Raw genomic sequence first — 23,159 nt, 5'->3', positions numbered from 1 at the left:
CCTCTGTCGTCTTATCTGCTGGCACCCCATTCTGCACACCCTGTCCTCCTTGCAGTTCCCAGAATGTTCTCTGTGCCTTTTCCTGGCTGACTTCTGCTGGAAGCCCTGCTGGAGCCCACCTGGCAGGCTCACGCTCCTCCTTGGCACTTCCTCTAAGACATCAGCAAGCAGAGTAAGTTGCTTCCTCTTCCTAGCTCCACCCACCACCCTTTGTTCCTCTGCTGCTTTTCTTGCAGGCCCTAGGACTGGTTTGTTTACCTGTCTGCCTTCCTGGGCAGACTGCAGCTCCTTGAGGGCAGGGCCATCTTTCCGGCGCCGTCTCTCCGGGTGATATGCTGTGTGCACGCAGCGTAGGATGCCTGTTGATCATATAAACGATACTTTTGTCAAGTAACAAAGGTCACTACTCCTCACACTAGAGGAGAGCTTGCTGCTTTCTTGTGCCATGACAGATTTTCCTTTCGAACTGTATGAATTATATTGAAAATTGACAATGATGAGTCATATCTCAGCAAGGGTGAAAATAAAAAACGAAAAGCCTTCACTATTGGAGTAGGAGGTTGGAGACTGGTCTTAAAGGCTAAGTCTGGCCCTTCACTGAATCCTCCTGGCGGGTCTCAAACACAGGGAGTGGGAGGGACCCTCTGCCCTGTGGGCAGGTGATTTATTGGCTGGGAAGCTTCTGCGGTGATATAGTTGTGGAGCGGCGCCCGGGGAAGTGCAGGCTAATGCCTGGGCCGGGAGGGAGCGGCTGCCCACAATCGCGGTCCGGAAGGGACCGCGGGGGGCGTTGGGGCCAGCCCCCCATTTCGCAGCTGAGGTGGGGCGGGGGCGGAGGGCGTGCGGCCGCGGTGCTGCAGACCTCGTCCATCCGGAACGTGGGCTGGAGACCCAGCAGCCTGGGAAGGGCTCCAGCCCCGTGGGCGCCCTAGCCCCAAGCTTGCTGCGGTAGGGAGGAAGTTTCTGTGCTTTGCCGCCTTGATGTTCTCCTGTCCGGAAGGAGGACACAGATTCCAGCACTGGGTGCCCTGGAGGCTCCGGCCGTGGAGTAGGGGTCGGGCCGGGGGCGGGGCCGGGGCCGGAGCGCGGGGCCCCGGCGGGCGGGCAGGAGGGCGGCGGCGATCCAGGCCGCCTTTTGCAGCCGCCCGCGGCCGCGCCGGGCTCTGCGCGCCGCTCTCTTGCCTCCTCCCCTGTCGGCGGCGGCCCCAGCCCCGCGCCCCCCGGGCCCCGCGCCGCGCGGCCCCGCCGCGGTCACACGCCGAGCCACCCGCGGCCGCCTCCGCCCTGCGCTTTGTGGAGCCGGAGCCCAGTGACAGGCGGCGGCCTCTTGCTGCCCCGGACCCCGGGCGCTTACCTGTGGCTGCTGGGGTCGGCGGTGAGAGACCAGGCTGGGAGCCCCGAGGTGGGGGCTCAGAGCCAGGAGCTGCCCCCACCGGGGCGGGGAGGAGTGCTCGGGAGGCATGGGACAAAGTGAAAGTCTCCGGGCTGGGGCTGGGGACGAGTCTGAGACTGCTGCGAAAATGGATGGGGGCGGCGAGTGGCGTCAGGAGGGCGGAAGGGGTGCTGGTTATTCTCTGGTGGCTCGGAGTGGCCTTTAATGACGGACGGCGGGGCCGGCCGGCTGGGTTGCGGGTTCCCGGTAGGCTTCCGCGATACTGGTGCCTTCCGGTGCCTCCTGGCAAATTCTTTGGATTAAGGGGAAAGCGGTCTTTTAACCCCCTAGGGTCTCCTTCTGGAGAAGAGTCACCAGGTTTGGTTCTGTTCCCCCTTTCTGCTCGACACTTCTGGGAAGCTTGGTTCTCCGGTGGGAAAGCAGTTGTGTTTTATTAAAACATGGAGCATATTTATACCTTCGTGCACCAGAATGTGCTTGGTGGCAGAGGGGACTTCTTAGCTTTAGATGCAGGACGTCCTTCTCTTAAACGTGCTGGCCTGCCTGGTGGGTGGGATTGGGGTTCTGATGAAGATAGTTGGGGCCTGCCCTGGCCAGTGGGTCCCAGCTGAGCTGCTGACATGCTCTCCCAACCTCGTCAGTATTCCCTAGCCGAGACTTTTTTTGTGGTTGTTATTCTGCTGATTGTAGATATCTTTGCTTTGCTGACATCCTGTTTTGTTTTTGGTTTTTACATCCCATTTGTTTCTTTTTATCACAGAAACGCTTCGTTAAGGGACTCAGGCAGTACGGGAAGAACTTCTTCAGAATTAGAAAGGAGCTGCTTCCCAATAAGGAAACAGTGAGTACAATTGGACTTTATGTAACTTGATTTTTTCCTCTTTGCTCCTGCTGCCTCTCCACATTTGATCTTATGAAATGGTTTCCTTTAACCCTGCCCTGTGCTCAGACTCGGGCTGGCCTCCAGAGTTCTCTCCGTTTTACTCTCTTGATTTTTCATTTGACTTCATGATTTTAGATAGTAAAGTGACAGATTATGCTTATCTGCCTGAAGAACATAGACTTCTGTTGTAACTCTAAGAACAGAAAGGTCTTTGGGAACAGAGGGTTAGTTGCGGGGGAAGGATTGTTGGAGAGTTAACATCTAATTTTAAACACAGTGGCTGAAATAGGAAATAGCATTTATCACTAGTTTGAATTTGGTAATTGGCAGAAGTCATCAACCACACCAGAGGTTTGTAGCTTATTATACTTTGAGTTCTGTGGAGATTTTTTCCATTTTTAAATGTGTTTTGAAGAGGAGTTTTAACTCTTTAATATTCTAGCCCTAAAAGTTTGCACTTTCCACTGGACAGATACACAAGGGGATCTTGTAAATTGCTTAAATGGAGCTTTACAAAAAATTACTTTGTATTTCACAAAGCTGGGGGTCAGAACTGACAAATATGCTCGGTAAACGTGAGGTAGAAGGATTTGCTGAGGAAAATGCAGAGTGAAAATACATGAAGAGAGTGCTGGAAAGTTCATTCTCATTTCCCTGTAGTTGGCTCCCTCCTCATCTCCTTCCTTGGTGGTGTAGAGGCAGATGAAGAGAGAGCCTTCCCTCTGGCTAGGCCACGGGATAGGGCAGATGGGATGGAGTTGGACCAGCCACTGTCCACTGTCTGAGGGTGAAGGGAGGACTCAGTAATGAGAAACATTCTTCAGGACTTTGGGAGGAGTGATCCATGTTTAATCTGCCTAGACATTGAGCTGCTTTTTTTAGGGAGTTAGGTGGAGAATGGGTGGAAGAATATCTACTGTAAAAGTGTGTGGGGAATTTGGGTTTTTTGGCTTAGTTTTTTAAATGGGGTATTGTTTACTGATTTCCTCTTGTTTAATTCTGTCTTTTTTAAAAAATGAGCTGTCGGCTGGGCGCGGTGGCTCAAGTCTGTAATCCCAGCACTTTGGGAGGCCGAGACGGGCGGATCACGAGGTCAGGAGATCGAGACCATCCTGGCTAATATGGTGAAACCCTGTCTCTACTTAAAAATACAAAAAACTAGCCGGGCGACGAGGCGGGCGCCTGTAGTCCCAGCTACTCGGGAGGCTGAGGCAGGAGAATGGCGTAAACCCGGGAGGCGGAGCTTGCAGTGAGCTGAGATCCGGCCACTGCACTCCAGCCTGGGCGACAGAGCGAGACTCCGTCTCAAAAAAAAAAAAAAAAAAAAAATGAGCTGTTTTTCTGGACACTTTTCCTGTATAGCACCTCAAGGACAGTGATAACTCATGGGGAAGAAGGGTTTTGTGATTTCAAGTATAGTCCTGTATATATAAATGGATGATTTGCATCAGTCAATGACAGTTAAATTTAAGTATTATGCATCTCATATGCTAGGATGGATCATATTGAGAATGGTAAAAAAGAGAGAAACCTGTTGATAAACATTAAACTAAGATGTATTATGAAGCCAATCTGTATAGTCAACTTATTTCTTACCCTTCCCAGAACAGGTTAGAGTTATTTAATATGGAATATTGAGATACATATTTTAAGTTTTCTGGGGATTTCAGTGACTTGAAGTTTGATATGATTAAAAATTAAAATGCCTTTGCCCGAGTGTAGGAAGTTTGGTTTGGCTGAGTGAAAAAGAGATCAGTGAGTAGATTTCTCTTGATCGCTGGATTGTAGCCTCTCAAGTTCTGTCTGTGCTCCGCTAAAAGTTGCAAACCATAAAGAATTTGATACAGAAATCTCTTGACAATTATTTCATCTTTCTGTTTCAAAAAATAAACTTATAATTGCAGGATTAAGCATTAAATCTAAAATCTGCCATTTGGCATTTGGAAATGCTGGATAATTTTATATAGTGTTTTATCTCCGTAGTGGAAGCAGATGTGAGTAACCTTTAACCTAGGTAAGCTCTTCTACTCTGTTTTTCTTTTTGCTCTTGATTGTCCCTTCTTATTGATGATGTGTGACTCAGTAAATAAATAGCCTTTATTCTCCTTCAGAGACGTTCTTAGTACACCAACCTTTTGAGCTAGTTCTCTGATTGTCTTTTCCACTAGCCTCTTTCCTGAGACGTTTCCCCATCACTCTTCGGCCTTCACAGTTTCACACCCTGTAGCTCTTCTCCCTTCTGTGGCACCCAGCAGTCTTCCTATTTCCAAAGTCTTCATCGGTCACCATCATTGGAACTAATGAGACAGTTGTTTTTAGCAATGGAGGATTTATTTTGCCTGACATTTGCTAAATATTCATAGTGTCCTTGCTGTCTTTTGCATTGCACTGGAGGAGTTTGGTAGTAGGGTAAATCTGTAAGTATTATGATGAGCTGGGAGAGGCACTCATCTTGTATTTTCTTATTTTCTCTAGTTATCAACATAGCCAAGCTAATCATTCACAGCCCACAGGGAGGGGAGGCCAGAGGTCATTTTTTACTTTTTGCTGCAGAAGATGAGATTCGCATGTACCAGTGTTGTTGATTCAAAACTTGCTGGGTAGAATTGTTATGGTCATGCTCCTTTTTATAGCAAATTCCTCTATTCTAGGTACTTTTCACATTCATTCTTTTTTTTTTTTTCAAATGAGACAAGATCTAGCTCTGTTGCCCTGGCTGGTCTCAAACTCCTGGGCTCAAGTGATCCTCCCCTAATAGCTGGGATTACAGGTACGCGCTACCATGCCTGACTTACATTTTCTTCTGTCTACCAGAATTATTAACTAATTTCTTTGCTATTCTCAAGTGACTTGAAACTTCAGAAGGGTGTCAGCATTCAAAAGAACATGCCCGATTGGGCATTGGTGCGAAGATCAGCAGACCTGTGTTCTATTCTTGGCCTTACTGGTAACTATAGTACTTGATGATCTCTTTTTAACTGTGCAGTCTCCCTTGGAGCTGTTCATTGGAAAGCTCAGGTCAAATCTTGACAACACTGGGGAGTTATTTTCTGTAAAACGGTGTTTCTTTCTTTTTTTTTTTTTGAGACGGAGTCTCGCTCTGTCGCCTGGGCTGGAGTGCAGTGGCCGGATCTCAGCTCACTGCAAGCCCCACCTCCCAGGTTTACGCCATTTTCCTGCCTCAGCCTCCCGAGTAGCTAGGACTACAGGTGCCCGCCACGTCGCCCGGCTAGTTTTTTGTATTTTTTAGTAGAGACGGGGGTTTCACCGTGTTAGCCAGGATGGTCTCGATCTCCTGACCTCGTGATCCGCCCATCTCGGCCTCCCAAAGTGCTGGGATTACAGGCTTGAGCCACCGCGCCCGGCAAAACGGTGTTTCTTTGCATGAGAGTTGTGTAGGTGCTGCGGTATTTATAAAATGCCTGTACATCATTACTTGTTGCAGTGCCTGAGAGCGAAATGATGATTCTTGCCTCCTCTGCTACGTACTTGCTCTGGGACCTTAGGCAATTTTTTCATCCCCTCTGTCCTTTAATTTCTGTGTTTGTAAAATGGGGTGATAATTCCTATCCTTTTGATTATTTTGAGAATTTAAATGAGATGTTTGTAAAGAGTGCATAAAAATACTTGGAAATGATTATTCTTCCTATCTTCCTTAGATCCTACATGAGGTGGTAGCTAAATGCTTTGAAGAGTACAGAATTACTTTCTGCTTGTAAATATACTGAGCCTATATAAAAGGAAGTTACCTGTTTTTCATTCATCTGTCTTGCCAAACACTTGGGAGGGCAGCGCCTAGTTAACAACCTCCGTCTTGAAGCTTTGTTGAGACTCTCATTCGTACCAGTTCATTCATGCGGTTATAGCAGAGAAGGGTTCCTGGTGGGCATAGACGTAAACAGCTTCCCTAGCTCTTTCGGTTTCTGGTGTTTATTACACAGGAGCTAAATCTGGCTTTTCTCTGAACACTGCTGCCCACTGAAGTGGGAATAGTGGCTGTGATTGCGGAAAACCCAACTGTTTATAGAGGCTTAGTGGGTAACACGTAATAGAGGGTATTACGTGTTAAACTCAGGGTACCCAAGAGAATAACTACAAGCCAAGTCTTTTAGTATCACAGTTGTGCAAATATCCTGTAGTTTATTGTACTTTTCCCCATTCTGTCTTTCTCTGTAACCATTTTCCTCCCCTCCCCTCAATATGCTTATAAAGTATGTAATTAGTAGGTGAAATGTAGTCAGGAATATGGGTGGAGCATTTTAGATTCACCTTGACTGTATACCTCTTCTCTCTCAAGCCACTGTGTGTCATAAACCACATCAGAGTCTTAGGTGTTAGTATATTTGTGTAAGTCACTTATTGTTGGGTAGATGAATGGTACGTGACCTTTGATGTTAAGGTAATGCCTGAAAAAACAGGAGGCCTGATAGAGAATCTTAATTACCTAAAGGTGAATCCATGTTATGAACAGCACAAAATCATGGATGATCCAAAAATAATTTTTTGTTTGATTTGTCTATACATTGCAGTTTTCTTCAAAATCGTGAGAGAATTATTCAAGCAATGGTGACGTATCTCATCTCTGAGGACATGTCTGTTACTTGAACCAAAGACTTTTTGTGTCTGGCACCTGGATGATTGTCCCTTGAATCCTGGCCTTTGTTTATAGCTGTGTCTCCTATTACTTAGACAAATTCAGCTGGCACTGGATCGGAGTCCAGAAGCGCTTCCTCAGTGACCTACCATTGCTTGTCTCCGATGCAACTTAAGATTGGTGAGAAGACGATTTGATCTGCCCCAGCTTGGTAGTAAAGAGGTGTTCCCAAAGTGTTAGCCTCTGGAGGGAGATGGAAGGTGAAAGGGGACATGCTTTGGCTGTCTTTCTCATCTCTTTCTTTTTATTTTTGAGCACCTAGCCCAGTAAAGATTAAGTTTTATGTCATTTGTAATCCCAGTTGGTGGTACATTGATATTTACTATACCAGAAACTCATTTTCATTTGCTTCCCATTATCAGAACTAAATTTTGCATATAGTTCAACTTTTTAAAGTGCTGGGTACCCACTGAGCACTGCAATGGGTAGGGTATCTATAAAGAGAAGCAAGGTGCCATCCCGCCCTGTGTGGAGCAAGCATAACATTTACATGCCTGCCATACTTGGTAGAATGTGCCAAGGGCCCTGGTGGGGGGAGGTTCAGGCCCTACAAAGTGAGCACAGAGGCTCCTAGAAAACTAATTGGAGGGGCGGTGTTTGAACTGAGCTTTGAAGGAAGGATTCATTTTTGACAGGCCCTGGTTGAGAGGGTGGAGGAAAAGCAACTTTCCAGCCGTAGGAAATACTATGAACAAAGGCACAGAGACAGGAAATTGTAAAACGTGCCCAGAAAGTACATGAGCATGGTTGGAAAGGAGGTTGCATGAGCGGATGCAGTGGAACTTAGGCCCAAATTATAGCTTCAGGGTAGATTTTGGGGGACCTTGAACTCCCTCCAAAGAATGTGTATGGGTGAGTGTGGGGATGGGACCCATCTAAGGCTTTTAAGAAGAGAAGTGAGAGCTGTGCTCCCAAAGTATGTATAGGGTGGGACCAAAGAGGAGGCTCTTCTCATAATTTAGTCTTGTAGGAAGACAGAGATGGGGAGTTAAAAGTTGAAAGTTAATGGGAATGGAAGCCTGCCTTTTGTCTTCATTTTCTCTATTGGAAATGTGTCACTGTTTGAATGGGACCAAGGGCCCAGTGAAAGGGCAGCCAGTTTTGACGTTTTTAACTTTAAGTAATGGGATGAAAGGTATTAGAGATTTCAGTTTTTAATTTGATAAATAACATGAAAATCAGCCACCTTTCTTAGTCAGATTTCTGGGAATGAATTCTATTAAATATGTACATAACTACTGGCCATTAACTGTACTTTTTTCTGCAGGCAAAATATCATTTGCATAGACCATATTCCTGCAGCAGAGAATAAATACTATTAAGAAAGGACTTTAAGACTGAGTAATCAAGATTCTGTTAATATTAAGAGGTTAAAAATGATTCTAGCATTCAATATGAGCTTCCAGCCTGAAGTTTTATTTAACTTCAGATTATAACCTTAGATAAACAATTTTCCTGGCCTCATTAATGCTTAATCTAATGTTACATAACAAAGTATGAACTTCCTTAGTCAGTTGATGCTGCTGAGAATGTGCAAATGTGTCACGGCCACATACCAGTACTTTAGAAGATCTGTTTTTAAACCTTGTCCTTCTTCTACCTTGTCTATCCTCACCGCCCACAGTGTGCTCTTCAGGCCAGCACTCTCATCACCGTTATTAAAATGGAAGATTCTCAGGCCCTGTCCTGGTCTCTTGAGCCAGAATCTGCATTTTAACAGGCTCCCCAGAGGATTCCAAAGTACAGTAAAGTTTAGGAAGCACCGCTATTTACAGTAATGCAGTCTTGCAGAATTCTGCGCCGACATAGTGTATCATTCTTAAAATGATACTGTCTTAATTCTGTTAAAATTGTAAAGTTTCACTATTAGGGCTTGATTTTGTTTTTCTAATTATCGCAAAATATTTCAAAACATATAGGAAAGTATCTGGGCTTATTTCCATTGTCATTAATAGGATTTTTTTTTCTTTTTTTTTTTTCTTTTTTTTTTTTTGAGATGGAGTCTCGCTCTGTCACCCAGGCTGGAGTGTGCAGTGGTGCAATCTCAGCTCACTGCAACCTCCGCCTCCTGGGTTCACGCTATTCTCCTGCCTCAGCCTCCCGAGTAGCTGGGACTACAGGTGCCCGCCACCATGCTCAGCTAATTTTTTGTATTTTTAGTAGAGACGGGTTTTCACTGTGTTAACCAGGATGGTCTCGATCTCCTGACCTCGTGATCTGCCCGCCTCGGCCTCCCAAAGTGCTGGGATTACAGGCGTGAGCCACCACGCCCGACTGCAAGCCAGGACTTCTTAATGTAGTTTTCTTCTCAATTCCCACTCCCATTTTTTCCTAGAAACATGATTGTAACTCCTGTCTTATTTTATACAAAAACTCTTATTCTTTTCGTTACTTTGTGGCATGCGGTCTGAGTTAGACCTTGCCAGATTCTATTTCAGTTTCTAATAAGCCTGTTTATGTGGAAGGATGGCCTTCTCTTGTTAACATGAAGTTTACATAGTCTTAAAGATTTAATACCATAGTGTTTTCAGGCATTGCTTTCTTTTACTTGCATTCCTTATATATGAAAAAGAAATGTAAGTTATTTGAGGGGCTGGCAAGATGGGAAAGAAGAAAGACATTTATGTGCCATACTGCTTTTCTTAATAATTTGTGCTCACATAGATATAAACAGTTGGAATTTTCCATTTGAGGCCAAAGTGATTGCCAGTAGAAATAGGCACTGCATTTTGGCAGTAAGTACTGTGATCCTATAGCTGTTCCTGTGCTGAGAGTTTGTTCCCATTAAAATGGAACAGAGGTGTGAATCTATTAATTGTGATAGTCTGACCTGTGTGGATATTTGACTGGGCAGTGGTCCAGTTTTAGTGAGGGTAATCTGTGAGAGACTGGCTGATATTCCCTTGTGTAAGTGATGTATGTAAGAGACTTTTGGTGCTGATGTTGGAAAGAAAAGGAGGTATTAAAAAATTAGGTGACTTTTTAAACCAAGGGCCTTGGATAGTTGCCGTTCTCAGTGTAAACAGCCTGACCTTGGCATTATCCTACATATGAAAACTAGTGGGAATGGCATGAGAATGCTTTAATTTTTTGAAACGTATTACTTCTAGAAACTGCACTCACGGCCGGGCGCGGTGGCTCAAGCCTGTAATCCCAGCACTTTGGGAGGCCGAGACGGGCGGATCACGAGGTCAGGAGTTTGAGATCATCCTGGCTAACACGGTGAAACCCCGTCTCTACTAAAAAATACAAAAAAAAACTAGCCGGGCGAGGTGGCGGGTGCCTGTAGTCCCAGCTACTCAGGAGGCTGAGGCAGGAGAATGGCGTAAACCCGGGAGGCGGAGCTTGCAGTGAGCTGAGATCCGGCCACTGTACTCCAGCCTGGGCGGCAGAGCGAGACTCCGTCTCAAAAAAAAAAAAAAAAAAAAAAAAAAAGAAACTGCACTCACATGAAGTATGCTTGGTACTTTTAAAGTGTTACTGAACAAAATGTTGCTTGCAGGGATCAGTAATTTATTTGCTGTTGGTATTTGCTAACCTGTATTTCTTATGATTTGGCTGTGTCTTAGTTACCTGGATGACTTTTAGATGGAGACATTTATGACTTTTAAGCCTAAATGGTCTTCACCATTTTATTAGTTAGTAAAACAAATGGAAGAATTGAATTGGTCTTTAGAAAGCCTTACAAGTTGTGGTTACTGTGGTTATACTCAGTGGATTTATCCACTTGGAGCTTGTATTTTATATCATAGATTCTTTTTTAGCCTTGTAAGATCTATTCTGACTTTGAAAACTAGTTTGCTGATATTTTAAAAATATATCTATCTAGTCTGTTAGGAAACCAACATTAAAACTAAGTTTCAAAATGTATCTGAAATTATAATCCTTGAATAACTAGTTCGTTTTTAATCTTATTTGAAACCGTACCCTTGAGTAATGCTTAGGAAAATAGAGTAAAAATTAATAGTATTGTTTTGAAAAGTAAAGCAAAACATTAACCTCAGTCTCAGTCCCAGCTCTTCAACATGGGAAAGGCGTACCCCCACTCCCAGTAAGAATTTTTTTTCCTGTCATGTGTAATTTGAAAACCATTAATTGTGTTAGGTAAATAGGAAAAGCAAACAGGAGAAACTTTCCTTTGGGAAACCAGAATTCCATTAAGCTAAGTTTTCTGAGATGTTTAATTTTTCAATTAAGTTTCAGTATTAATGGCCCATGTTTCTTCCTCCCTACCCCACTTTGGAAATATAATTTTTTGTTCTGCTCAGGTATCTTAAATCCTTCTTCTAAATCCTCTCAATTGTGACATCGTAATCCCCACGATTTGACTATTGAAATTTTATGTGTGTGTGTATGTATGTATGTATGTAGAGACGGAGTCTCCCTCTGTCGCCTAGGCTGGAGTGCAGTGGTGCGATCTCAGCTCACTGCAACCTCCACCTCCCGGGTTCAAGCGATTCTCCTGCCTCAGCCTCCCGCATAGCTGGGACTACAGGCACACACCACCATGCCCAGCTAAGTTTTGTATTTTTAGTAGAGTTTTAGTAGAGACAGAGTTTCACCATGTTGGCCAGGATGGTCTCGATCTCTTGACCTGTGATTCGCCTGCCTCGGCCTCCCAAAGTGCTGAGATTACAGACGTGAGCCACTACACCCGGCTGACTTTTGAAATGTCTAAACAATCCCAGTTGACAGAGTTGGGATTTTGGGGGAGCTTTTGGTAACCCCAGGCCTGTGCTGTCTAGGATGGGATGTCTGAAGGTAAATAAGGGTGCTTACCTTCATGGCCCCTAGTGAAAGGGCCAGGTGGGCCAGGGGTCTTCTCTGAAAGGTTTCTGAGTTCCCTCATTTCTTTTTTTTTGAGTTGGAGTTTTACTCTTGTTGCTCAGGCTGCAGTACAATGGCACAATCTCAGCTCACTGCAACCTCTGCCTCCCGGGTTCAAGCAATTCTCCTCCCTCTTCCTCTCGAGTGACTGGGATTACAGGCATGCTCTACCACGCCCGGCTAATTTTGTATTTTTAGTAGAGATGAGGTTTCACCATGTTGGCCAGGCTGGTCTCGAACCCCCGACCTCAGGTTATCCACCCAGCTCAGCCTCCCAAAGTGCTGGGATCACAGGCGTGAGACACGGTGCCCTGCTGAAGCTCCCTCATTTCTAAAGGTCTTGCTGGGGCTGCCTCTGCTCCTCCCCTGACTGGCTGGTGTTACACAAAGGGCCCATTTCATCTCAGCAGAGTTGGGTTTTGTTCCACCCTCTTAAGACTGGCCAGGTACAGTGGCTTATGTCTGTAATCCCAGCACTTTGGGAGGTCAAGATGGGATGATCACTTGAGCCCAGGAGTTCAAGTCTAGCCTAGGTAACATGGTGAAACCCCATCTCTACAAAAAATACAAAAAATTAGCCGGGTATGGTGGTGCACACCTGTAGTTACAGCTACTTATTAGACTGAGGTGGGAGGATCACCTGAGAGCCCAGGAGGTTGAGGCTGCAGTGAGCCTGAGATCACGCTGCTATGCTCCAGCCTGGGCAGCAGAGCGAGACTCTGTATCAAAAACAACAATAAACAAAAAAAATTAAAATGTATTTTATTTTAGTCTTGTACTTGACTCTGATTCCTCTTTTCCATGCATTATTCTGTACACATGTGTGCATGAATGCGTATATGTATTTATATAGAATATAAAGCCTTCTGGGCAGGGACCTCATTTTAATACCTCATTATAGCACCCTTAGAGTCCTGTCACAGGCCCTATTATTTGCTTAAAATGAAATGTGTGTGTGTTCCCACATGTATAAATGATGGGTTAGAAATACATTGTAACCATAGGTAGATAATTATTGGTTCTAAGACATGAAAACTCTTCATTATTTTTAAAGAAACATTTTCCTCATCTTTTGCTCTTCAGTGTGAGCAAAATCTAACAGACTAAAGGAAAAAAAAATCCATCAACAGTCATAGGAAGCTTACAAAGCTGCAGAGAGCTGGCACCACCAAAACTTCTCAACCTGCTCTGCTTTGAAATGCTTTTTTTAAGACCAGTTTGAAACCTGGATATCCCAGGCCTTCGACTTTGTGTAACAGACAGAAAACCCCAGTGAACTCTACTGTCCCAGGACAATGGGACTAGGACTTGGGGTTCACTATGCCACACTGGTCCTTCCTGTTCTGTTTATTGTGCGCAGTAAATCAGCTCTCATGTTTGCACAGCGGTTCTGTGTTCTAGATTATTTATAAGATTGAAATCCATTGTTTATTTTTCTCAGCAGGTTTATTGAGCCAGTCAATAATAAAATACTGTCTTAAGCAGTAGAGTAAGCCATTAGCCAATTTCAACTTAGCTTCAAATTAATCCCTAAAGGGTGTGCACATGAACACACAGACTTTGTATGCCCCACGTACTTGTGTATACTGGAGGTGAGAGCCAGGGGAGGTGGAGGAGCTTTAGTGGTGCCAGATCTCTGCAGCTTTGTAAGCTTCTTATGACTGTTGACGGATATTTTTTCCTTTTAGTCTGTTAGTGAGTCATCATCATATGCCATTTTATTATCTTGAAAACAGTCTGTGGAATTTTTTATCCCGTGTCTTTGCTGTACGAGTGAACCACCACTGAGGGTGTTGGGAGCAATATTAAGTTGGAGACTTTCTTCAGTGACGCTTCGCTTATGTATTTGCAGCTGCTGCCATTGTCACTTTGTTCCCACGTGCAGGAGTTGGGGTTTTGTGATTGTTGTTCCGCAAGAAATATTAATAGTAACTTTTGTGTGTTTGATTATTTTCGGGGCTGGAGCAGCATCTATCCAGCACCTTTGGGACTTGGTGATTATTGACTTAGGCACAGGGCTTCTAAGATCAGAACTTGGTTCTTCTTCCCACAAGTGCTCTGTTTTGCAAATGTGCTAATGAGACACATTGAATTAGGTCAGAGGTTTGTGGCCTTAAGTTGTGGAGAGAAATGTTTTCATTTGGAGAGAATCTGTAATTTGTGGAACAATAGGAAGAATAATTAAGTTCTAAAGGAAACAGGCCCGATGAATCTGGATACATGGCTAGTTTCGCAAAGTAAAGCACAGCCAGTGAACTGGGGGCAAACTCTACATGTTTTGGATAATGTGAGGCTAAAAAGAAAAACCCTAAAACTTTTAAATACATTTCTAAAAACCAAAACCTTTTAGTATATTTAATTTACTGGCTTAAAACTATAAACATTATAGTTTTAATAACTTTGTAGATCAGGAATTTAGGTGAGACTCAACTGGCCATTTGTTTCCATGCCATGTGTCTAAAGCTCACTCTGTAGTATCACCTAGTAGATGAGTTGGCCTGAAAGGTCCAAGATGGCTTCCCTTATGTGTCTGCCACCTTACTGGGGATGGGTGGGAAGCTGGCTCATCTGGGGCTATTAGTCAGAATACTGGCATTTGTTCTATCCTCTGGGGTGAATTTGCCCTTCAAAACTTGAAGTTCTAGCAGGGCATGGTAGATGCTCCTACTATAGTCCCTACTACCTGGGAGGCTGAGGCAGGAGGATATCTTTGAGTCCAGCCTGGGCAACCTAGCAAGACCCCATCTCTTAAAAAAAAAAAAAGATTTGAAGCCCTTATTTCTTTTGATCATGTAAATCTATCAGGTGACTCAGGAGAAAAGTCCATGTGCATCTGTCCATTTTATGGCCACCAGACGAGTTAAAGGATGTAATACTTCTTTATGTAGTCATTTTGTATTTTTATTAAGATGTCCGTGTTTACAAATAGGAATACCTGTTTGTCCAGTATATCTTAGACTCACACAAAAGTGTACCATTTTCTTTTGTACAGTACTCTATTCTAGTTATTATTTCTCCAAATGCTACATACCTTACCGGGCATGTCTATAAATACTTACATTTGTTGCAACATTTTTCTGGAAATCTGTTATTTGGGATGTTTAACTAGATGGGGTGAATGTAAAATGCTCCTAGTTTATTCCTAATACTAGTCAATCATCAAGCATTTACTGAGCTTATTGAGCATGGGGAGAAAATAGGGAGCTGTGGTTGTGCTCCCTGGGATGTCTGACTGGCTGCCACAGTGCATGTTGGAGGGAAACCAAGTGCCGAACAATGTAGTGTGGACATTAAGTAGTAATGGGAGGATGAGGGCTTCGGAAGTCTTGTGCATCCTGGAAGATTTACACTTGGGGCTTCAAGCTCTTTGAAGGATGGGTGTTTTCAGTGTTAAAACTTGTTTGAAATGCCTTGCCGAAGGAAGTCCTTGAAGTAGCTTTCTTGTCTGTTGAGGTATTTCTCACCACCTGAATCTTCTACAGCATTCCTGCAGAGTGGGGACATCTAACCCATTAAATGAAGCCATTGTGGTTTTGAACAGTTCCATTTTTTGGGCCACCTTCCTTTTTATTAAGCTGAAATCTGCATCACTTCACCTTCCGTACATTGTCCTGATCTCATCCCTGGGAGACTTAGAGAATTATTGCCGTAACATCTTCCTCACGGAGGCTCTTCACATGGGCCTGTGGAGTTGGCATACCCGCTGGCCGGGCTTCTGGCTACAGGATGCTCAGGCCTCTGCTTCCTGCAACAGCCATTCTGGATGAGATTTTGTGGACCTTTATCATTCAGCCCTTTGTAAAACTTAATGTCTACAAAGAGAAGAAAGTGGCAACAATGGCCCCAGCCGGTGTCCCCCAGCCAGGGCGGCCCCCCCCTCGCCCCCCCGCCCAGCCCTCCTTCACCCAGCAGGCAGGCAGGCAGGCAGGCATGTGTGTTAACTCAGTGCCTGCTCTGTGTACACCAGTGCACAGTTCCTAGACTGACATAAAGTCACATATATGTTGTGTTTGTTCTGTTGAGTTGAACTCGTCTTCATCCCAGCTGTCATTTCCCACAATGAGAAAGCATTAATGTTTGGATTTAGTAAAAAAAAAAAAAAACATTGCCTGATTGAATAGTGCATACCCAGACTAACCATTGATTACATGATTTCGACACTTAGAATGTACCTGAGCACAGATTTCCAGTGCCAAAGCACAGCATCATCATGCATGAAATAGTAGTCTCTTTGCTCCTGGCAGAGGGACCATTAGCTTTGATCGTGTCCCCAGGCCCTCCCCAGGAACTTGTCCATGCTGATAATCTTAGCACCAGTTAATTTCTCAACCCATTCCTACATGTTTTGATAAACTGTGGCTAAAGATTAAGGTAGCAGCCATTTAGCAGACATACGCCTTCATGTGTGTGCTGCTTTTGTTTCAAATCAGCTGTTGAAAGCAAAGCTTGAGTGACAGAGTTCTCCCTTCTGCCCCCTCATAAACAAAAATTGTGGAAATGAGCTGTTCACAGACTGGCCTAGGAGCCCTGGATTTTAAGGTAAAATCGTTGCCTTGGTATTTGCTATCAGTCCAAATTGGTCTTTCTGCCTTTCACTGAGCCTTCCCCCGCTGCTGCTCACAGGAACTGGATCCCAGCAGAAGTGTGGACAGTTCTACTTTTCTCTCTGCTGCCTCATGCGGTTGTTAGAACAAGCTAATTCAGTCTGAGTAGGTAGTATAGCTTTTCATTCTGTTTACCATTGCTGAATAACAGGAGAGCAAGGGCAGAAGGTATGGTAGATAGCTCAGCTTTACAACCATTGTCGGGGCTAAACGTGAATCCTTAGGCATCCGGTTGGCCATTCGTCTTCTCCAGCGCTGTACTCCCTCTGCTGGTTTTGAGACAACTGATACTCCCTTAAGAAGTGTGAGGCTCTGCCTTCAAAACGGCACAGTCTCTTTTCTCCAGGTCTGCAACTGTGTGTGTTGCACACACACAAAGAAGACAGTTCTTTCTGGCTGTGGGAAAATGATTTCAGTTCTTGGGCAAGGATGGCAAGGAATAAATGTAGAAGAAATTCTTTTCTGATACCATTCTCCTACCTCACATCCTACCCCCAAATCATTGCAGGACATTTATATTTGTTTGGGGACCCCCAAACACAGCGCTCTCTGGCGTTGTATTCGCTTCTACTTGTTTTCTTTGACCACCACCACCCCCTGCCCCAAGCCCAGCCTCCACCTCCCTGCAGCACTCACGACAGGAGTCATTTTTTATAGCACACATAACCTTTACACCAAAAGGAAAAAGTGCATTGCTTATAACAAAATGAATCTCTTTTCTGCTTTTATTTTGAAAAGTCCTCCCTGTTTAATGTGGAGGATATTCGTGCTGAAAGCCTGTTCCAAGTAGGCATTTGTGCGTCCCAGAGGAACTTTTGATTTATTTCCTTAACTCTGCCCTCCTTTCTCTGTGGTTCAGAAACCTTTAATGATCTGTGGAGCTCGGAGACTTCAGTGCGAAACAGTAGTCGTTTTAAGAACCCCTCCCACTATATAAAAGGCCTGCCAGTTTCCACATGCTGGGTTTTTGACTCTCTGAAAGGCTGACCTCTTACAAATTTTGGTTGTACAGCAGGGCATCCTGGGTTGGGGCCTTGATAATGCTTTTGTGAAATCTTTTTTCCTCCTCCTCTCGCTCTCTTTGAAAGTTGTAATGAAAATTCCGGGCTCTTGGCCAGCCTGTGGGATGTGATACAGTAGAAATGTTTCTGGTGCCCTTTGTTACTGCTCGGCTTTGATTAGATTTATTTCCCGTAAGCTTGATTTTGCTAGCCCTCCCCCCACCCGCTTTTTTTTTAATGGCTGAGGAGGTTAACTTAGCCAAGGTTAAGCGTTTTATTATGCAGGCTGCTTCAACCTAGTGGAGTCACTGTGGCCAGGCTTTTGTGGCAGAGAGAGACAAGGGGAAACTATGTTTTCCCTCCATGTTTGCATTTCTACCCCCCCCCCCCCCCAAGGCTCCCTTTTACTTTTAATGCCAGTCTTCATAGAAGGTACAAGCTCGGTGAGCTATGTTGGTATCCCGTTTCTTTACTCAGAATGTTCCAGGAAACCATTGTACAACTTGTCTTGAGATTTTGTTAGTCAAGGTAAAAATCATGGTAGACCTCCCTTTGGGGTTTCTGCCAGGTGGAGGGTGAGGCCTTGAGGGCAGCAGTTAACAGCGACATGCCTTTGATCCTCCCTGTGGTTCTCTCTTTCAAAAGAAAGAAGTGGTTGCAGCTTTAAAAAGGTTTTTAAATGCTGCTTTGACCTTGTATTTATAGCTCTTTCGCCTTTGCAATTAAGAACATGTTATAGACATCAGCTCAGCAGTCATCCCCATAAGTCTATGAGGGCTACCAGTATCACTCCACATGCACAGGTGGAGAAACTGAGGTACGGTGATACTAAAAATGGCACCCTCACAGGTCTTGTCCAGGTCATGGAGTGGGGATGAACCAAGAACTAGGGCCTTTAGAGGTAGGCTTCCCCTACAGAACCTCTGTGGTAAGTGCTTGCATTTGGGACAAGGTTTGCTTTTTATAGGAAAAAAAAAAAAAAAGTGGGATTTTATTATCATAGAAATTCTTTATTCACAGTAGGATTCCTTGGCCAACTTATAAATATATGTGCTTGCTTTGTATCCTAGAGCTGTTGAGATGCGAACTGTCTCATAAGGTAGCAAAGGGCACTGTGATGGAAGCTTCTGTTTGATTGGTGTCCTGGAATCTGCTCCGTCCCCTTCTCTAGGCAGAAATGTGGTCCTGCTTCCTTCTGGGTGTAGGTCCTGGGAGCCTGTCACAATTCTGTCACACAAAAAGAGCATTCTGTAATGACCATCACAGCTGTATCATTTCAAGGTTCTATGCTAAAAATGTACAGATCACCAAACAGTTGGCCACTAAGAGAGCCTGTACCACAGAGGGTTTCCTAATGCAAATGCCCGCCCCAGACACTGCAGACAGCACTTTCTGGACTTTATCCTCCGTGTTCATTAACTTTCCACTGATTTAGCAGTACTAACCAGAGTTATTCTTTTTTTTTTTTTTTTTTTGAGACGGAGTCTCGCTGTGTTACCCAGGTTGGAGTGCAGTGGCACGATCTTGGCTCACTGCAAGCTCCGCCTCCCAGGTTCACGCCATTCTCCTGCCTCAGCCTCCAAGTAGCTGGGACTACAGGCGCGCACCACCACGCCTGGCTAATTTTTTGTATTTTTAGTAGAGACGGGGTTTCACCGTGTTAGCCAGGATGGTCTCGATCTCCTGACCTCGTGATCCGCCCGCCTCGGCCTCCCAAAGTGCTGGGATTACAGGTTTGAGCCACTGCGCCCGGCCAACCAGAGTTATTCTTGATCTAAAGAAGTGGATTTTTGAACCTTGGTTGTTTTGTGGTGGAGATGATGCAGGGTCCTGTAGCACATTTGTGGCAGGGTTCTTTTCACTCCTTCCACAGAGTTGTATGAACTCTGACTTTTGCCTGGGCTGAAAATGTGGTCTACAATTATATATGTATGTAATACTTCTTAGGTTTTTAAGATTCTAACTGGACTAAATGGAATTCTCAATTCTCAACCTGTTGTAATTATTCTGAACTATTCTCCCTCTCACAAAAACACATGCAGATAAACAGAAATTTATTTTGTGTGTAACACTTGACTTTCAAAAAGTTTGGGTTATTCTATGCATAATTTTTTTAAAAACCATTTGGTTTAAAATAATTTCAAACTTCAAGAATTTACAAGAAGAGTATACAGCATTCCCATATATTCTTTACCCAGATTCTCCAAATATTAACATCTTAGCACATTATTTAACCCTCCTTTTGTGTGTGTGTGTGTTTTTCCCCCACATGAACCATTTGAGAGTAAGTTGCAGACCTGTTGCCCCTTTATTCCTAAAAATGCACCTTAAAAAATAAAAAAAGTTGCAGTACTGCCTTCTTCTCCTTAAAATATTAATCTGACTGGGGACAGTGTCACGCCTATAATCCTAGCACTTCTGGAGGCCAAGGAGGGAGGATTGCTTGAGCCCAGGAGTTCGAGACCAGTCTGGGCAACATCGTGAGTCCCTGTCTCTACAAAAAAATAAAAATAAAAAAATTAGCCAGGTGTAGTGCCACGCACCTGTAGTCATTTGAACCCAGGAGGTCAAGGCTGTAGTGAGCTGTGGTCACACCACTGCACTCCAGCCTGGGAAACAGTGAGACCCTGTCTCAGTTTTAAAAAAATATGAATCTGGTGGATTAACTACAGTTGAAAATCATGATACACTTAAGTTTGGCTTTGTAGTTGGTAGGGGGAAGGGAACGGGTGTGTTTTTAGTAATTTTTCCCCCCTTGAAAACACAGAAGAATATACAGTAGGAAATTAAAATCAGGCTGGCTGCGGTGGCTCACACCTGTAATCCCAGCACTTTGGGAGGCTGAGGCGGGCAGATCATGAGGTCAGGAGATTGAGCCCATCCTGGCCAACGTGGTGAAACTCCGTCTCTACTAAAAATACAAAAATTAGCTGGGCGTGGTGGCGCATGTCTGTAATCCCAGCTACTCGGGAGGCTGAGGCAGGAGAATCGCTTGAACCAGGGAGTCGGAAGTTGCAGTGAGCCAAGATCGTGCCTGTACAGCCTGGCAACAGAGTGAGACTCCGTCTCAAAAAAGAAAAAGAAAAGTCAGTAATTCCATCGCTAAGAGATGGCCACTAATTAACAATTTGGCCCATATTCTTCAGACTATTTCTAGGCATTTATCAATAAATATTTTAAACAGAAATGGCCTCATTCTGTTCTATAACTGAATTTTTTATTTTATAACTGTTTAAAACTTATCTGTATTGATCTTTTGCTTAAAGCGTGTATGGAGTAATTTTTGATGGTTGCGTTTTTAAAAGACATCATAATGTTATTAACCAACTTCTAGTTTTGAACATTTATTTTCAGTTTCTGGGGTATTTTGTGGGGAGTGGTTACTGCTGCAAAAAAAAATTTCTTAATAAGTGACTTTGTTTTATTTTGGGGCAATTATTTCCTTAAGATTCATTCCTAGAAATATTTATTTGAAGTAGTGTATGCATTTTTAAGGCCTTTGGTAGCCAGTGCCTTGTGTCTTCCTGAGAGATTATATTGAGCATACTGCTACCAGCAGAGCCATGCTCCCCTCTCACTCTTGACCATCAGTCACTATTCTTTCAGTGTTTTAACTTAGCCTGCAGTCTCCTTTGTCTTCAAAAACTTTATGATACTTCAGACAACACCTCTGCCACTCCCCCATCCACCCTCACCCCCCAAAAAAGGAAACCCAAAAAAACCGACATATAGTCAGTTGGTTTATTCCAAAGAAGTGGCACAGGGACCAGGGGCTTCATCTCCCCAGCTCTGGCAATATTTTGGTGACTGTCTAGGGCTGATAGTCATCCTCAAGGAGGGTGGGGTGAGGAGCCAAGCTTCAGGACCGAGCTGGGTCCTCCGTATCACCTCACCCAGAGCAGCCTTCCGCCTGGCCCTGACACAGTCGGCACAAGTCTGCTGCCGTCTAGCCCACCTTTGTAAGTAGCTGTATAGATTGTCGGCCCTGGTGTGCTTTAACTGTGGTTTTCGATTGCCCAAGGACTCTTCTTCTCTCTCATTCTGTTAATCAAGAAGTAGTTTAATCTAGTCAACAATTACTGTGGGAGAATACTCTCAGATTAGAATCTGTAGGACACTCTGCTTTTAAAAACCGAGGATGATTTGAAATTAAAAAGCTAAGGTTTTGGCCAGGCTGACACCTGTAATCTCAGCACTATGGGAGGGTGAGGCGAGAGGATCACTTGAGGCCAGGAGTTGGAGACCAGCCTGAACCTAGTGAGATTCTGTCTCTATTTTGTTTAAAAAAGCTGGGCGCAGTGGCTCAGGCCTGTAATCCCAGCACTTTGGGAAGCCATGGCAGGCAGATGACGAGGTCAGGAATTTGAGACCAGCCACGCCAACATGGTGAAATCCCGTCTCCAAAAAATACAAAAATTAGCTGGGTGTGGTGGCGCATACCTGTAGTCTCAGCTACTAGGGAGGCTGAAGCAGAAGAATTGCTCGAACCCGGGAGACAGAGGTTGCAGTGAGCTCAGATCGAGCCACTGCACTCCAGCTTGGGCGACAGAGCAAGACTCCGTCTCAAAAAAAAAAAAAAGAAACAAACTGGATCATTGGTTTAAGTACCCCTTTCCCAGCACCAGCACCTCCTCCCCCCGCCCCCTCCCCGCCCCGCCCCGCCCGGCAGTTTTACAGATGAATATACCCGATATTTAATTAACAAATCTTTAAGCTATTTCTGAGAGACGAGGAGAAGAAGGCAAGCTTCACAACTTTCTTTAAAAGGCTAAGTTTAACCTTGATCTCAAAACCATGTAAATGCGATCTAAGAAGGAAACATTTTTTGTCGGTCACTTTCTCCCTTCACTAAGCAAAACATAAAACGTCTTAAGTGGAATATTAACCAACTGAACCCAGCAATGTATGAAAAGTACCACATGGCGACCGAGTAGGATTTATCCCAGGAATGGAAAGATAGTTTACCATGAGAGACTCTAGTCTTGTGTTCCAGCTTTCTACCGTTGGATGACATACCATCTCAAACCCATCCAAAACGGCATAAAACAACCTTTTTGCTCTGTTTATGGATTCCATGGTTCAGGAATTTTGAATGGGGCAGTAAGGGTGTCTTTGTGCCGTGATTTCTTAGGCCTCAAGTGGGAAGACACAAATGGCTGGGTGTGACATAAACAGCTGTGATCTTCTTTACTCACATGTCTGCCACCTGGCTGTGATGATGACTCTGAGGCTGGGCTCAGCTGGGATGGAAACCTGGCATACCTATACTTGGCCACTGCATTTGGCTTGGGCTTCCCACAGCAGGATGGCTGGCTGCATTCTGACCTAGCCTTAGAAGTTACACAGTATTGGCCGGGTGCAGCAGCTCATGCCTGTAATCCCAGCACTTTGAGAGGCCGAGGCAGGCGGCGGATCATGAGGTCAAGAGACTGAGACCATCCTGGCCAACATGGTGAAACCTCATCTCTACTAAAAGTACAAAAATTTGCTGCGTGTGGTGGTGCACGCCTGTAGCCCCAGCTACTCAGGAGTCTGAGGCAGGAGAATCACTTGAACCCGGAGGTTGAGGTGGAAGTTGCAGTGAGCCAAGATCACGCCACTGCACTCCAGCCTGGCGACAGAGTGAGACTCTGTCTCAAAAAAAAAAAAAAATTCACACAGCATCAGTTCTACTGTATTGTATTGTTTACAAAGCAGTCACTAAGTCCAGTTCACATTCAAGGGAAGGGAAAGTAGGCTTTTTTTTAAGATAGGGTTTTGATGTCATTTAGGCTGAGTGCAGTGGCATAGTCACGGC

General features: G+C 44.5%; 1 protein-coding gene across 2 annotated transcripts in view; it reads left to right on the top strand.

Annotated features, from left to right (window-relative positions):
- Positions 1 to 1,209: 1,209 nt before the first annotated feature.
- The window catches only part of RERE (arginine-glutamic acid dipeptide repeats), a 72,346-nt gene continuing 50,396 nt past the window's right edge, over positions 1,210 to 23,159 (top strand). The window contains exons 1-2 of one of the 2 annotated variants that reach the window (XM_030942135.1): positions 1,210 to 1,375; positions 2,154 to 2,234. The gene's annotated coding sequence lies outside the window, so the exon portion shown is untranslated. Of the gene's footprint in view, positions 1,376 to 2,153; positions 2,235 to 23,159 lie in introns of those variants that run through there. The other variant, XM_030942134.1, reaches the window with a different exon arrangement.

Source organism: Rhinopithecus roxellana, chromosome 12 (assembly GCF_007565055.1).
Source record: "Rhinopithecus roxellana isolate Shanxi Qingling chromosome 12, ASM756505v1, whole genome shotgun sequence".
In the NCBI taxonomy this organism is placed as follows: Eukaryota; Metazoa; Chordata; class Mammalia; order Primates; family Cercopithecidae; genus Rhinopithecus; species Rhinopithecus roxellana.
The sequence above is the reverse complement of the archived record's forward strand: the minus strand, read 5'-3'. Positions and strand labels throughout refer to the sequence as shown.